A 17,127-nucleotide genomic window follows, 5' to 3' on the forward strand; every position below is an offset into this window, starting at 1 on the left:
TGTACAATTAGAGAGTTGACACTGACTATTAAACTTACAGCAAATGGAAACATGCCTTCCTCTAGCATCACTACACTTAAAGACCATCACACACACCAAATTTGACCTTCATACATTGCAGCTTGAATGGTTTGCTTTGATACATAAATGAGTGGTTACCATGGCAACACACTTTCCTTAAGCTAACACATTGGCGTCTTGCAAAACTATACTTCTAGATCATGATACATACTAAATTTGACTTTAATTGCTTGAATGATTGAAAAGTTATTCGAACTGCACAGTTTTGATAAAATTGTGGTTACCAAGGCAACGGTTTGTGTGACAAACACAAAAATTATGTGTTCCACATCTATACCTCAGGGCCATAATGCCTACCAAAATTGCTTGAAAACTATGGAAGTAGTACACTCCACAGGATAAAAAAAATGCAGTTACCATAGCAACGCATTGTCCGGTACAAATACAAAGGACATTTGCAAAACTACACTTGAAGAGCATCATACACATCGAATTTCACCTTCATAGATTGAATGGTTCAATTTGATACAAAAAAGAATGGTTACCATGGCAACACATTTTTCTTATATTAACACATTGGTGTCTTGCATAACTACACCTCCAGATCATCATACATACTAAATTTGACCTTAATTGCTTGAATGATGTGGAAGTTATTCAATCCACAAGGTTTTGGGAATATTATAGGTACCATGGCAACGCTTTGTCCAACAAACACAAAAATTATGTGTTCCACGTCTATGCCTCAAGGCCATAATGCCTACCAAATTTGATTTCAATTGCTTCAGAACTGTGGAAGTTGTTCACTCCACAAGATTTCGAAGAAAACATGCGGTTGCCATGGCAACGCTTTGTCAAGTACAAAAACAAAGAGTGTCTTGTATAACTACACCTATAGATCATCATAGATACCAATTTTGAGATTGATTGCTTAAATACTATGGAAGTTATTGAATCCACAAGGATTTGGTAAAATTATGGTTACCATGGCAACGCATTGTGCGACAAATACACAAAAAACATGTCTTGCACATCTATACCTCAATATCATCATTTACCCTAAGTTTCCTTTAAATTGCTTCAAAACTGTAGGAGGAGTTCGCGACGCAAGATTTCGCAACAGACCGACCGCCCGACCGCCCGACCAACATCACGGTGATTCCTGTATACCCCCTTCACACTATGTGGGGCGGGGGTATAATATAGTATAGACAAATCTAACAATCTGAGCTTTCAGTCACACCGAAATGAGATCAAAAAACAAACGCAACAAACAAACAAAAAAATCATGATGAAACGATGAAAAGCCATCCTAATCTATGTATAAGTACATGCAGATACAATAATTATTTCCCGAAATTGAGTCAACTGGCATGGCATGTTTCATTAACTTTGTAGTTATCATACTGTGTAGAGAGTATATCTACGACACATCAAACAATGAACAGGTCTGAAAGCATTGATGGAAATTCTGCATAATCCGGGCTACTCTGTACCCCTAAAAGTGAAAACTTCTTTCCACCTGTTGGGAAAATTTATTTTCATGTAAACGTTTTTGGTATACTTTAGCGGTGACTGGATCATTTTACTACTCATGGCATTATGAAACCTTGGGTTTCATAATTGTAATCCAAATTGGTACGTACATGAGAGAAAGTCATATTTGGCAAACTTACTCCAGCAACGGGGATTGTGATAGATACAATCCTTCTATTGGAGTCTGATTGGTAGCCTTGAGAGTGTTTATCTAAATATTCTCCATTTGGTCCTTCGACAATGACTTCGACATCTTCATCGACGAACCGAGTTACTGCTATCACCGTGTCGTTGCCCTCTTCTTCGCCGATAACGAAAGAGAGGATTTCCTGTCCATTGCCGGACACCATCACATCGTCCATCCGTATCTGGAAAGAAGCAGTGAAATTTGCCTTCATACAAACTTCTGACTTGTTTGGCAACAAGAATGATATACATGTATCATGCAAGTTTTTCAACATTGTGGGCCATAGCCTTATTCTCGATCTCTGCTGAGTTATGTATCGCGATGTTTCAGTACATGAAGAAACACCTGAACATTAATTTTCTTTTATTTCATGTTTTCACCATAAATGCAATTACATCGTATCTGATATCATTCACTAAGTAATTCATTACTTTGTTATCTTTACGCAGTATTACTCTTTCACCCAAAATGACTACGGAACATATACCACTATAGTTAGAATCAACTGTATAGTCAATAAATAAAGACGAGAAGTCTTTTCATCAAACTAACTATTCAGGTCTACACCTTCCAATGCCAGGACCAGCTTTGTGTATACTCCAATATGAGAACAATCAAAGAATCTTATATTTCATTATATACATGTTTTCCCGGCTAATTTCGCACTTTTGTCAGTCCATTTGATAGAAGGTTCATTCAATTTAGCGAAACTCCTCGTCACTGCACATTCTGTCATTCAAAATTGCAAGTTGCTCGTTCAATTTTTTCGATTATTGAAATATGCACATGTGCCTTTCGAATTCGTAAAACGAGCATTCAAATTGGCACGTGCTCTTCAGTCATTCAAATTCGCCAGCACTGGCCGAAAAGGGTATTTCAGTCATTCAAATTCGCGTATGGGCAGTCAAATTCCAAACATGTTCCTTCAAATTAACGTCATATTATTTGTTCTTTGAAAAGGTGAGAACATTTTAAAAGCGTTTTTGTGACTTTTTGTTCTATCCACGCGCTGTTAAGCAGTAAAAGCATATTTTTGAACCTATGTAATTCTAGTTTCTTGTTCTGTAACGCCACTTTTTTTTTTCATACACGCCATTTTAGGCCTACATGTACCAATACTACAGATTAATTTCATCTTCTAACGGTCATGACAGTACAAGTTAGATACAGACGTATTTCTCAAGAAGACAGAAAAAGAATTATAGAAACATTTGATGATCATGATTTTGACCTCCTACAACTGGCCGACACACTAGGAATAAAGCACTAAACGGCCAGATAAGTTGTGGCCACATGCACCATCTTCGAACTAGAAGACTCGATAAGCACACAGAAGAAAAAAAAAAACTGTTGCCAAAATTTCTAAAAGGAACAGAAAAATAAGAAATAATGACGCTTGCAAAACAGTAACTATGTTGAAAAAAAAAACAAAGAAAGAGCCAAAGCATTAAACATGCGTGCAAATGATGTTAAAGGGCCCCTGAAATCCAAATGCATGTTGATTTGTGTTGATTTATGATACCCTCAACATCACCTTTGCGGTGAAACGAATAGATGTATTTAGAAACATTCCATAATGATTATATACTGTATTTTCAATGATTTTTCTTCTATTTTTCTTCAGATTCCTTGGGAAGGCCCACAAAAAATCCTTCCTAATCAATATTCTTGAGATGACCTCATCTCTTAATTCAATTAAATTCATGGTTTATTCAATTATCTTGCAGCTGAGTAGCTGAATTGCGATAATTGTGTACACATAGTAAAATGACATAAGGATAACCTAATTTCATCAATAAAAACACAGCATATAAAACTTTGATTATGCCTTTCAAATGCTTTGTTTTGAATATAAAATCTAATGAATTTATATTACAAAATGTCATCGTACCTGTAGTTTTTAATGAGATGAATGCGTCACAAAATAAAAACTGAATAAACTCAGCGATCTGAACCAGATATAAGAACATAGTAATGAACCAAGTTAAAACATGCTAATACTGCAACATTAAACTTCATAAAATATTCCTCACACAATGTGTCCAATCACCTACTGTATTTAAAATATTCAAGATATAATCTGCAGGGAATTGGTGAAATAGTTTTGCCTTGTAAACAAAACGAAAAAGATGAACGTGCAGAGGGACCAAAAATCTTGAGACTAACCTCCATAAATTTTGCCTTGAAATATCTTCACAACTTTACAGAGCAAAAATTAGCTCAAGAATGTAGTAAATAACAAATGTCATTGTGGGATTGAAAAAAAAACAGTCATCTAAAATAATCAGTAAAACAGTAATCTAAAATATAAACATGTTATATAATTATATAACACATAAAAATCTTAACTGCAAATAGAACAAAAGAAATATAATTCTGCTATTGCTACACTGTATATTCTTATACTCATATGAATAGAAGATCATATAAATTGATAAACTCATTATAAAAATCCAAAATATGCAGAATTAGCTGTAATACATGTAACATAATTTACAATTGCCACATAATTTCCTTGCCAGTACTTACTAAAAAATCAATGTTAATAAAAAAATGCATATTACAAGCCTAACTTAAAAAAAATATTACTTAAAACATTTATAGTATATACGCATAACATTAACAGTATATACACATACACATGTACATGTAGGCCTACTTCAAACAATAGATATCACTTCCTTATACCAAACCTTAATCAAAACATTATTCTTAATTCAGAGACTACAATATAACTAACCACTTCATACGCTGTTTTACACACCATCATTACACATATTCATTAAGTAGTCTTACAATTTATGGGATTGCACTTTTCCTGTAACGTTCGGTTCGACATTTAACTTCAGTCAGTCTTTGGCTGTTTCTAAGCTGGCGTGTAGCTGGAGCCTCGATTAGCTGGTAACCAGTCCCGAAAATTATCAAACAACTGCTTTGCAAATTTCCTGCACAGTTCTTCACGACGAACATACAACGTAGTTAGATTACAAATGTTCAGTGCCTGATGATACGTTTCATATTGATTGTCAAGTATTATGCGTAGGGCTCGTTTCTGTACTAGTTCAATCGCAGCATTTTGATGTTGCGTTAAGGACGAGTGCCAAGTGATGCAGCAGTACTCCAGTATTGGACGTATATTTGTGTCACGAGGTACCCATCTCATCCTCCTCAACACAACACAAAATCACGGGATCCGACCAGTTCATCACAATCGTTCTTCTCCGAGCCCGAAGTCATCGACTCCGACACCATATTTCGATTTCCATTTTCGAACTCTGTATTTACGCCGTAGATGGCTCACTTCATTATTATTAACACCTCGTAACACTTCCCCCGGGGCCACCAAAACGAGGTCCCCCGAGTTACAACAAAAAAAAAAATGAAAGAAAACAATTTCTTACAAATGTTAGCACACATGTAAACGAAGTCGTGCGTCCCAAATTTGACCGGACAACACCAGACAGTCTATGCAAAATTACATACCACAGTGACTCACATATGGACAGGAGTACATGTAATATCAAATGTGGCTGAGCAACAAAATTGGTACAGCTAATGAGTTAGAGAATGGTGTAAGGCACACAATCAATATCAAGCCCGGCCGGTTACAAGACATCAAAAGTGTCAGAGAAAGCAACAGAAACAAATACTGGCTCGCGAGAAGTAGGATCCATGGGTGATCAGGCCCTATAGATAACCACACCACCATGGGCGTAGCTGAGACAGCAATATGAAGAGTTGTATATTATATGAAGCTCAGACTAAGCATCCGAAAAATACCGTACCCCTAAAATATATATATATATATATATATATATATATATATATATGCACAGGTTACCAGGCCATTCAAAAAGGGTACACTTATCCCAAAGCATGTAATCCCTACATACGGCACATTATAATAACCATCTTGCATAAGACAATGAACATAGGGCCTACATACAGGTAACAGTAAACATACACCAGAAGGCACACTGGACCTGTAATAATATTATCTGCTGAGGCTAGAGCAAAGGGGGCAATAAAAATAAATAAATACCCGCAACATCATTAGTGAGGGCAGGAACATTGCCCTTCGTACCAGTGTATATCTAGAGAAAAAAGAATACTCCCCTAAACACCAGACAGAGATATTTCCACTTGTGTACTGTACTCACAGGCTGCTAACTCAAAACCATATAAGTTAAATACTTGACATACAGAACAAGAAATAACCATCCAACATACATCAACATTGTGCCCCATAGTAACCCCGCGGACCTCAGGCTCATGACCGGATTTAGCGAACACCATAGAACAGAGCCCTATAGACAGGACTACACATATTCAATGCTGCAATCAATTACATGTACGAAATCATGGCAGGAATATGGATTGCACGACCTGCACCCTCCTACACGACCACCTCAGTCTGACGTGGAGGGCTTACAATATTATGCTAACAGTTTAACACTTGAAATAAGTCATAATGTAAAACAATTAAAACAGCTTACTGCAAATGGTAACACTAAAAGGGTAAACTAAAGACCCTTGAATCTCAACTACTCTCCAAAAACAGTGGAACAAAAGCTTGTTGCACAAAACAGGAAAGAGTGAAACCCCATTAAATACCACCACTAGAAACAGGAACGTGCCTCCGTGGTAAAAGCAATAGGCTTCATAACTGTCCACTATGAGCAAAATACAGTTGAAACTCGATATAAAGAGTTCTGACACAACAAAACGCCTAAGAAAACAAACTGCCTCCCCAATCCCACCGAAACCAATTTGCCCTGTTTTACACCGTTTGCCCGTTACTGACCAAACGAAATATCTGACATACATGTATAGTGTTACAAGCAAAATGTCCTATTCCCAAGTACATTGTACCTCGCTATAACGAGTTTCCACTGAATCACCCCCCAAAAAAATCTGATACCAAAAATCTGACATCTTGAAATACACATGTATAGCCTACAGATGGTGAAAATAAGACTCAATGACCCCATTTCATATCACTTTATATCAGAACATACATAATATTATACCAGGTACCTGTATACACTATACATGTACCACCTTTTAAACAATACACCAAATAAAATGTGTGCTGTCTCACCTGTATGACAGCTGACACTGATACTCAAAAACATACAGTTAGGAAACGATGAATACAGTGTGTTATAAAATATACATAATTAGTAATACCGGCAAATGTGACAAAATCTAGCATCACACATTACATAAACCGTGCATGCACTGACATGTACAGCACATGTAACACAAAAAAAGGGGGGGGGGTGAAGACAGCAGGTTTCTCATCACTGCCAACATCCTATGCCCATCTTAAATATATATATGACATTAATGTGGGCAATAACACTATAGCAACCTAACAACAAAAACATGCACCCATCACCAAGGTACGTGTACCGGCAAGATTGACAGAGGTTTCCGTTAAACCAAAATTACATAGTTGGCAGTATCGGAATAAACCTTTCGTGACTATTAAAAAAAACATACCAAAACAAATGACCAAATGACATAAACTTCTTATGTAAGTATTTACTACACAATTAACAGTTTACATGTACCCTGTGACCTGGTGTCAAATATCAAAAACAAATATTCAGTGTAAAAGTGAAAAAAGTGAATGATATCCATATCAAGAGGAGCATACAGGAAATATAGCACCATGAAAAAAAAAAGGGGGGAACATGTACACTGTTTACATCTGCAAACTAATAAACCCAGAATATCTCCTCAGCTTAATACACATGTACCTGATAATGATGTCTGTAATGGGGTTCTACATAATCATGTGCCTGTATGTACCATACCAAACAAACAATATAACATGAAGTGTACCGACATGCCGCAACCTGAGCTCAAAAACCGCAAAAAAGAAGATGTTAATATGCTCCGACAATAACTCATAAACTTGTAAGACAGTGCTCCACACTGTTGTTTGGACTTAACCGATTGGGCAAACTTGTACATGTAAAAAAAAAATCACTTTCAAAATTCTGCTTGCCCCCCCCCCCCCCCAAAAAAAAAAAAAATTATCCTGTTTATCTACAAACATTATTTCACTCTAAACCTACTCATTAAAATATTTATATTTGTTACAGTCAAAGAAAGGGCATAACCAATGCATAAATGAACATATACCACAAATTACTAAATTGATTACAAATACAACTAAAAACAAATTTCTCCCATTTTACATTTTTTTGTAACATTGAACATTTGAAAAGTGTACTTGCCCCACATGTACATCAAATTGCATTAACCCAGGGCAGGCAGGTAAGTGCTATTGTCAATTCCTGCTGTAAGCCACAGGTGTGTCGATATTGTGAATAATACGAAAACGAAATACTCTTGCAAGTGAAGAAACCTATATGTACTGTACATAGATGGCATGAATCAGAAAATATGACTAGGTAAATCCACAAAAAAAAACCCACAGTAAGTCACATATATACATGATAAGTTAGTGCTCAATATGGGAACCATAATAATATCCCATGGTGATGTAATCATGAAACCAATAATCAACTGATAAAAATCTACTACATTAAATACTCAAACTCAAGGGCATGCCACACCATGTACATGAAAATGTATTGACCTACAAATAAAAACATTGTTCCCCCCAAATAAGTCTCAATATATGTACACATGTAGACCTGTCTGCACTGTTCTAATTCTGGTAAACCATGAACATTATGAACATTTACCAAACATTAACTAAATTTCTATACAATACAAATACTATGATAAATGAAAACAAAAATGGCCTAAATATCCGTAATCAATATTACACTTATTCATGTATGTATATATATATATATATATATATATATATATATGAACTTATATAAACTTCTCAATACACGTTACTTTTTTCTATCCTTCATAACAGGAATCCTATCCTCCGCTGCCAGCACATACTTTTGGCATGCTGGATTGAGGTCCTCAAAACGTACCCAAGTAGTGTATCGAGGAGAGAAAGTGAGCCACTTAACTCGATACAACCATTTGCCTGCAGCCTTATCAAATTTCCGTCCTATAACCTTTTCGATTTCATAATACGGCTGATCCCCATCATCATCCTTAAATACATGTACATCACGTTGCCCTGTATGATGCACATTTAGCTGAACACCGTCGACAGTCTTCTCACCATAAGCTTCCTGTTACTGGTTAGATAACACCGCCTGATTGGCAGCGTGTGTCTGTGACGTCGAGGTGTGCAACTCATCCTGAAGAGCATCATGAGCCGAGTCATCGTCTTGGACTGGCTCCACGGACGGCAATGGATCAGAAAATACCTGCATTCGCTCGGTTGCCCGTTTAAGGCGATTCACATAGATGCGTCCTTTCACCAGCGCATTGTCTACCTTCCTACGCAATCGAACATTAACTGGCGAAATCTTCTCACAGATATAATAAGGTCCATGCCATATAGATGACAGCTTCCTTGATTGCGTGGGATTTGTGAGAACAGGGCGATGAAGATAAACCATATCTCCTACTTGAAAACATGGATCTTTAGTTGGTAGCGATTTAACCGACATTACCGATTTTCGTTCCCTCATCACCTCAGTGGCTGTCACGCGAGGTGACTCCAAATTATGTAAAAGTTCGGCTACATATGACACAAAAACAGTCACAAGATCGCTAGTTGGCATTCCGAAACGCTTTAGGGAACGGAGAATGTACATCTTCATCATGGCTCGACACTAACTTTTTTGTTTGCTGGCCCGATGGGGCCACCAAAATCCTAAATTTCAAATATTTGGTGGCCCGAGAGAAAAATTTGGTGTCCCGAAAAAAAAAAAAACAATAAAAAAACATTAAAAGTCCTTTTTTTTAATGAGTCAAATATTTAAGATTTATGATAGTAAGAATTAGAAGTTGGACATATCTACTCATAAATAAACTTAAACAAACTTGCAACACTCACTCTCAGGAATTCATTCAGTCCTTTTCATCGATTCTTTGAACAAATTTAACTGCTAATTTCCGGCGCAAAAAGTTACGAATTCATTGACATACTTTTCAAAAAATTTTGGTGGCCCGAGGCGGGCCACCAAATTTGCCCTTTTTTGAAATTTGGTGGCCCGACTTTCATTTTTGGTGGCCCCGGGCCATCGGGCCACCGTTAGTGTCGAGCCCTGCATCTTCATCAATGCATTGGATGTGATGTAGGTGACGTGGTCAGTCCACTGGAGATCATTTCTGATTATGACACCAAGGAGTTTCACTTGTTTGGTTTCCGGTATACAGTGTAACCTGACTTCCTAGGGATAGCTGGGGCCCTGGGAGCTGTCTGCGAGTGAAGGCAACCTGAAAAACCTTGCATTTGGAGGGATTTAATTTCAAACCGGAATCTGCACACCATGTTTCAAATTGGGAGAGATTTTCCCGGAGATTGCATGGCATGTTTATTTGTCGGCTGTGAGCAATTGTAAGATCGTCGACATACTTCCATCGCTTGACGTTTGCAGATATGAGGGCGTCGTTGACAACACTCAAGAATACAAGAGGTCCCAACCGCGTACCTTGTGGGACACCAGCCTTGGTACCAAGAGCAGATGACAGCTGGCCCTGGTAACGCACTTGCTGGGTTCTTCGGACAGTTTCTGAAGGAACAAAGCCACTGGAGGAGTGACGATTTCGCTCCCATGTTGTACATGCACGTAACAGCAACCTTGTGGTCCACCAAGGTCCACCTTTGTGAAATCTGTTAGTATCATCGTGGTCACTTTGTTGGGTTTGTCCCAATTGGAATGGAGGTAATCCAAGAGGCTGAGTAGATAATGATTTGTTGATAATCCCTTACGGTTTCCGAATTGCATAGGGTCAATGTTTTCACCAATGTCAGCCATGAGCCATCGATATGCAAAGAGTTCTACAGCTTAGCAAAATGATCCGTCAGTGCGATTGGACGTAACTTGCTCAAACATGGTAGTGTTTCCTTGGGGATCGGCACAACAATTGACTTCTTCCATCTGTTAGGAACAAAACTTCCTGTTCAAAGGAGGTATTGATGATGTGGCATAATGGTGAGCTGAGTTCTGCTGCAAACTCCTGTATCAAGCGTGGGGGATTCTGTCTGGACCTCCGCTTTTTCCAACGTTGATTTTTGCCAGCTCACGGTAGATAGTCCAAGGTTGAATGTTGGGGATGGACTTTGCTGGAACTGGTCTGAAAGTTGGTAATAGGGCCGGATCTAGAATGCGGGAGTCAGTGGATATGTTGACAAAGTAGGAGTTAATTGCATTTGCCGTGGTCAGCAAGCCACCCGGATCAATGTCAGGCAAGGACAGGGTCATCTCTCGCTTGACATTCGATGACATGAGTATAATGTGCTGGTGCCAAGATCTTGGATTGTCACGTTTAAGATTTAGTACACGATCGCGGTAGAAGGTTTTCTTCACATTGTTTATTAACCGCTGTACTTTGTTCCTTAGTCCAGGCCACTCAGTGGATTTTTGATGAAATGCTCTCTGTCTTTGGTGGATAAGTGCTTTCACTCCAGAAGTTATCCAGGGCTTGTCTGTTGAATGCATCTTTACCGATCTTTGTGGAAAATGGAGGTCAATAGCAGCGTTGAGGTCAGAATAGAATTGTTCACACTTGTCATTCACACAGTTTTTGTCGTAAACATCTTCCCAATCCTTGTGTGTGGTCCATTCACCAAAACCTCTGATGTTGGATTCTCGCAATGGCCTTATAACTCGACGTTTGACTTTGTTTAGTTGCACATGGTGCTGTTGAGGCTTCCAGGTCACTCCATTGTGATCACGCATTCCTACTGGTGCTACAATTTCAATGGGTCTATACAATGGGTTCATGTTGGTCATGATTTTGTCTAAAATAGCATTATCTATTTCTCGTAGGACGCTTAACAATCTGCGTCAGCCTGTGAGCGTTTGTCAGGGGTTTGATGTCAATGCGATTGAAGTTCCCTGCTATGATGATGCCTGCTCCTGGATGGCTGGTTAAGATGTGGTCAAGAGAGGTTATCAGGGACTGGATGAGAGTTGGGTCTTGTTGATCCTCAGGGGGTGAGTACACGGCTACTACAAATATACATGAGATGGATCTTGGGAGCCTCGCAGGTCTTAGGTATATCCAGAGAATTTCAAGATTTCCAGGTATAGCTGGAAGTTGAACAGGTTTGTGGTTTAGACTGGCCCTTACATATAGGGCAACTCCACCACCCCTTTTGGCTGTCCTGTTCTTGAAAAAAAGATACATAGTGGGGTATATTGTGCACAGCGTTTGGAATGTCATCTTGGAACCATGTTTCGGTATTACGCAGACCAGATCAGCATGTATTTCCTGGACCAGGCAGTAAAATTCATCAAATTTGTTGTTTAGTGAGCGGGCATTTGTCATGTAGAAAGATGGTAACATGGTTTGAGTTCTACTCATCGTTCTTTCTATCTCAATCTTCTTGGGGCATGGGGCCCGGTAATGAATAGGCGTACGTTGCTGGCATTTTCGTCGTGAGGACTCTACCACGTACAGGAATGGAACATGTCTGTTTCTGTTTCCTGGTACCACCCCGCCGACCTCTGTGAGTGGGCCTTTTAGTGGAAATTCCCAAATCTGTCATTGTCTTCCAAACATCATACTTGAGAGGTGTGTTGGTCTGGGTTCCATTACGTGGCTGCTGTAATTCATCAACTGAGAACACAATTCTGGATTTACTTGCAGAGTTATTGCGTGAAATGCTCTCCCTCCGCGCTGGGCCTGGGTTTGGTTGAATGTCTCCACTCACCAAGAGCTGAATGTTAAAGAATGCATTGCCACTTGTGTTGTGGGGACTGCAGTTTTCAGGTACCCTTTGTGTTGGCAGACAACTTTCCCTTTCAGAAGAAGGTTGGATTTGCTGGGGGAGCATTCCTCTTCAATAGTTCCATTCAGGATGTGGGTGTTGGTCTGGATTCTAGCAAACAAGGCACAAAGGAGGACCAACGCCAGCTTCATTATCTCTAGGTCCTGGAAGGTTCTATTGTGTCCATGCATCCATTGTCAACTTGTCAGGCTTCAGTGGTCTCCCCCTGCCAAATCCATGGCTACTTCTGTGGGGTGATAGTGAGCTATGTCTGACAAAAAATCTGCATGCTATACTCCACGATCTTGAGGCGAGCTTGTTTAAAATGGGTCCTGCAGGCTCTCTGAATCATAAGGAAATCTTTGTACAACACTTTATTCGTAATAACAACCACAAAGTCAACAAATTCCAAAGATGACAGAGAGCCCAAAACAGTACTGGCAGCCTGATAGGCGCTCAACTGATCAACTGATCAATTCATCAACTCATCAATCGATCAAATCATCGCTATAGTACTGATATATTTAACAAAAGACTGTTGGAATGCACCTTCCCCTCGACTCAGCATAACTTGCATGTTTCTGTGATATTAATGTGACTAACAAAAGACATGGCGCGGGAACATGCAAGTTATGCTGAGTCGAAGGGAATGTGCATTCCAGTGCCTTTTGTTAAACACTTCAGTACTTTAGCAATGATTGACAGATGAGGTCATCTCAAGAATGTTGTTTGGAAGGATTTTTGTGGGCGTTCCCAAGTAATCTGAAGAAAAATTGAAGAAAGAAATCATTAAAAATATATGCAATGTTTCTAGATTTACCGCAAAGGCGATGTTGAGGGTATCATAAACATTTGGATTTCAGGGCTCCTTTATTCGTAAAATTGGATGCCCAAAAATGAATTCGAATGAACGAGTGCAGCATGTCCGTGATCACATGACTTTATCATTCTAAATTGAATGAACTAATAACGAAATGATGCTTGTTTTACGAATTTCAATTATAAAAGTGTTAATTAGAATGAGGCTAAAAGTAATTTAGATCCTCCAAAATGACTTTGAATGAAGAGATCATAAAATTGAAATACCGAACATGTCATCTACGCTAAATTTTGCTAACTTGAATGCAGCAATTAGGAATTGGACTGACAAAAGTGCGAAATCGGTCGGGAAAACCTGTATTACGACACAACTGACAAAATTAAACTACGTTGAAGTCTATATCATTCATACGCTGACCTGAGTTGGAATGGGAACGAAGTTCAACTCTGGACGTTCAGACAGTGTTGCTAGGAAGGCTTCGGTAAGACAAGCGCTGCTGTCTTCACCGATACAAAAATAAGGTTTCCCACCTGTCATGGACGAAAGACCCTCCATCTGCTCATCGGCCGCGTTGGTGACGGCAATGGTGTCCATCACAACACCGGACTCACTGATGGCTTGGATGGTGTGTCTGATATATGGAGACTCATTTTCTCCACCATCACCGAGGAGAATCACATAGCTACCATTTGTAGTGTCACCAAGCACCTGCGTTGGAAAACGTGTATTTCGGACATTATGATATTGACGATTCACAATATTTTCATGATTTTGTATGGCGCCAATTAACAGTCTATAATTACAGGGGAATCCCATAGCAAGGTGGGATACAACAAGAATCCGCTTTGAGCGAGGTAGTCGTCGGGTTCCATATAACTGTTAAACTTTGCGTGTTAACTTGTGGGTATTGGATATTTCTTTTTATTCCAAGATAAATTTTGGGTAAACCAAAGAAAAACTAAGAGAAATTTTCGGAAAATGCGGATATCACAGAAAGATATCCCAGAAATAGTTACTAAGTCGATCTTTGCCGGCTTTGTGCGAAGCAAAGTCTATCATTTCTCTCATGATTTGAGTTAATTTTCTCGAGTCGAACTGCAACAAGACTATAAATCGATAACATAAAGAAAAAGATCCATAAGCTCACGTTTAAGGCCGTCACTATTCCGCAGCCGATGCAGGTGCTCCCAGTAGTGCCCGTTGGTAGTGCGTTGACCAGGTCATCGCGAGAGCTGTCGTAATTTTGAACTAACGTAAGATTTGCCTTGACTCTGGCCGAATAGCCAAATGTGACGATGCTGAGGTGGCTACCAGCGGGGATGTAGTGGCGAATAAAGATGGCCGAAGACTGAATGAGCTGGTCAATTCTGTATGATCCCTTGAATAGCCGACACACCATATAAAAGGGGGAAAAATCATGTTTTACTTCATCAGTCGCAGTCCCCTTTTCACTTCGGGGAGAGGGTTAGAGGTGTGAACAAGACATCCATAATAGGCGTCTTAGGGGCTCATGTATCTGTAGAGAGATTACAACTTAAATCAACATGACAGTCTCTACTATTTCAGAAGTAATTCAGCAAAAATCTTATATTTGCTTGTTGTTAGTTTGTTTGTGTGTTTGGTTGGTTCATGTTCGCTGATTTTGATGCAATTCTGGTTATGACTGATGAAGTGCTATGAAATATACTCTAATTCTTTGCAAGAAGTTCTCCCTATTTACTAAGGTTAAGTCACAACTGTTGTATGCTTTATTTAGCATGTTATTTTTTTCATTTTCATTTGCATTTGATTTCAACACGGTGATAAAGGAACTTGGTCAGCCATTGGGTGTTATTCTACATGTCCGTGCATACAATACAACAAAAAAACATAGATTCAGGATATTCAGTATATGAAAATATATATATTTGAAAGTGTATCTTGAAATGCAATATCTAGAATTTGGGATATACAATCTATTCATCTGTCTAGTATTATATTTATTCTTATTTTGGATGAAGGAAGTATCAAGAAAACCTGGCAAAATGTTGTTTATATATGTGTACATGAAAACAGCGAGAAAAAATTTGTTCATATCAAAAATCGTCAATAAGTTATGTTCTTTGAATAGAGGACCTGTGTGGCTAAAAATGGTCTATTGCTAATCATACGGATTGCACGCTTTTGTAAAGTAAAAATACGCTGTAAAAGATACTTTGCACAATTTCCCCATATTATGTTGCAATAAGATAATTGAGGCATAATCAAAGTGTGATATAACTTAACAAGAATTTCAGAAGGTACGATTGCACGTATACTATTGATTGCACCTATTGCTCTAGAGACTTTACAGCATACTTCATTGACATGATATCTCCATGTTAAGTTATCATCAATGATAACTCCAAGAAATATGGTAAAACGAACAACTGGAATTTTGAAGTCAGCAATCTTAGCTTCAAAATCATCTGTGTTTACTACTTTATTTCTTGATCTAAATATCATACATGATGTTTTTGTCTGCATTTAATTTCAATTTGTTGACTATGAACCATTGATTAACTTTCTCTAGTTCACAACTTAAGATTGCACTGATACTTTGTATATCTTTACATGAAATAAAAAAACTAGTATCATCTGCATATGAGATCAGCTGCAAACAGTTACTGGCATGCTGTAAGTCATTTATGTAAAGTATAAAAAGAAATGGACCTAAAACTGACCCCTGGGGTACACCGATATTTACGGTCACACAGGGAGAAGAAAAACCATTAAATGTTACATATTTCACACGATTTATAAAGATAACTCTTAAACCAATCAAAAGCTGTACCTCTTATTCCATAAAACCGCAGTTTTACTCAACAATATAGTGTGGTCAATACAATCAAAAGCCTTTGACAGATCAAAAAATATTCCTACCAATAAGTTTTTTTTATTCTCAATGGAAGTTGTAATTTTGTCAATAAAATCTAATAATGCCATATAAGTGGAGTATTTTTGTCGAAATCCAAATTGTTTGTTGAACAAGTTTCTCAAATAGTTTGGAAAACACAGATAAAATAGAAATTGGTCTATAATTTGATAAAAATACTCTTCTCTCCTTTTTTTATATTGGTATAACTTTGGCTACCTTTAATTTATCTGGAAATATACCCTTCTCTCTATGGAAAAATTAAATATATCACACAGTGGAGTTACAAAATAATATATTGACTTTTTTTACAACCAAACAATCAATGTCATCATATCCAGGACTCTTATTTGTTTTCAATTCCCGCACAATCTTAACTATTTCTTCTATATGGATAGGCTGCAAGAAAAAAGAATGTGCAAATGATGTATGTGGCAAGAATTGCATAAAATTTGTTTCAGGTTCAGGTAAACTGTGTGCAAGTTTGGACCCTATATTACTAAAAAATATATTGAATGTATTGACAACAGTTTGAGGGTCAGATATAACTTCACCATCGTGTTCAATTTCTAAGTTTTGCACATCCGTCCTAGTTCTATTCAATACAGTATTTATCAATCGCCACGTACCTTTCATATCATTACGTACATTTTCAAACATATTACCATAATACTCTCTCTTACGTAAACGAATTGCACTGTTTTACCATATTTCGATATTTAACATAAACTAATCTTCTATATGGAGTTGGACCCAATTCGTATCAGTAAGCCTTGATTGAAATTCACGTATATTTTCCTCAGTTATTATTCTCTTGTACTCTTTAGGCTTTACAT

This window comes from Diadema antillarum, unplaced genomic scaffold (assembly GCF_040938485.1).
Source record: "Diadema antillarum isolate AM-2024a unplaced genomic scaffold, OU_Dant_1.0 scf00000071, whole genome shotgun sequence".
NCBI classification, from domain to species: Eukaryota; Metazoa; Echinodermata; class Echinoidea; order Diadematoida; family Diadematidae; genus Diadema; species Diadema antillarum.